Source organism: Lates calcarifer, unplaced genomic scaffold (assembly GCF_001640805.2).
Source record: "Lates calcarifer isolate ASB-BC8 unplaced genomic scaffold, TLL_Latcal_v3 _unitig_5474_quiver_733, whole genome shotgun sequence".
In the NCBI taxonomy this organism is placed as follows: Eukaryota; Metazoa; Chordata; class Actinopteri; family Centropomidae; genus Lates; species Lates calcarifer.
This window is the reverse complement of record NW_026117551.1, coordinates 125,984-127,500: the sequence shown is the minus strand read 5'-3', so window position 1 is coordinate 127,500 and position 1,517 is coordinate 125,984.

The following is a 1,517-nucleotide window of genomic DNA, read 5'->3' as shown; positions in this document are numbered from 1 at the left end:
CCTCAAAACAGATTGTTACGTCCAAGATGATGGCTTCCCTGCCTTTAACCATCACCAGGTCTGGAACCCCAACAGACCCTGAGTCTGAGACAAGCCTGCGCTCTCTCGCCACCAGCCAGCCGGCTTCCTTGGCCACACGCTGTAGGAAACCACAGATCTTGTTGTGGTTGGCCATCCTGTTCGGTTTCACAGACACACAATTCCCAATGATGTGTCTAATGGTCTCCTGTTGTCGTCCGCACAACCTACACAGTAGGGCATCGTGGGCCCGTCCCTTTCCCCTCACCCTTGAGGAGAGAGTCGGGAACGTGCACGTCCGAAGCTGGAGGCCCATGATCATCTCCGACTCATGGAACCGTGCCCCTGGTTGGCTCCCGTAGCCAACTGTTGCTGATCTTATCAGCACGGAAGACCTCAATACCACACCTTGGGTCTTCAGCTTGCACCATCTACCAAACTCCTCGTCCCCTCCACGCCGGCGTGGAGGCCTCCTTAAGGTCAATGGCGTTAAGGTCTGGCCTACTGTGGTCCTCCGCTCCGTTTAATCCCCTCTGACCCGGTTCCATAACGCCCAGATGTTACTTATCGGCAGTGTGGCCCTCGTCACACTCCTTTGTACACTCGTCCGTTGAGTTGTACATTGCCATGATCCTTCGGAGTTGGACAGTGGGGATGTGCGCAGCCAGCTTAATGAGTCCCAGTCCGCCATCTTGGAAGCTGGCGTAGCACACCCCATCTGTGGTATGTGGCTCTAGGTGCAGCCATCCCTTAACTGCTGACCGAATGTCCCTGTCACATCCGTCCAGCAAGGGATCCACATGCCATCCCGTGGTCGGCCATGTAGATCAACCGAGGTAGAGCATAAGTCCTCAGGATCTCAACCTTCTGGGAAGGTTTGAGTTCCGCCCGTGCTATCCGTGCAACTATGTCTTTCACTAAGGTTCTCAACGGTGGCGTTAAGATACCTTTGGCAGGGCTTATCTGGACGCCCAAATAAGCCACTGCCTCGTGCCCGGGAACCATGTGTATTGGCGTACCAGCCAACTTCCAAACCTCACAATCATTGATCGTGTACCGTCTTTGGCTCTTGTCCAGCATAAAACCATGACACTTGCTCGGATTCACCTTCAATCCTGTCAGACTTGAAAAGATTTCCAAAATCTGCAGGTTCCTTTCCATGCCCTTCCACGAATCACTGAGCAGTACCAGGTCGTCTGCAAAGGTAAGTGCTGTAAGGTTCTGGCCCCCCACCCTGAAGCCTATGCCCTTGTTCTCCAACACATACAGGAGGGGGTCCAATGCCAAGTTGAACAGGAGGGGAGACAAGGGGTCACCTTGCTTTCACTCCTACCTTTATGTGGATTCTGTCTGTCTCGCCATGCTTTGTTCTCACCACCGTGGTGCAGCCATTATAGGAGTCTTGGATGAGCTTCCTCATCCACTCGTCGACTCCTTTACGTGTTAGCACCTCGGCGATGTGTTGGTGGGAGACTGAATCGAAGGCTTTGGCGAAGTCG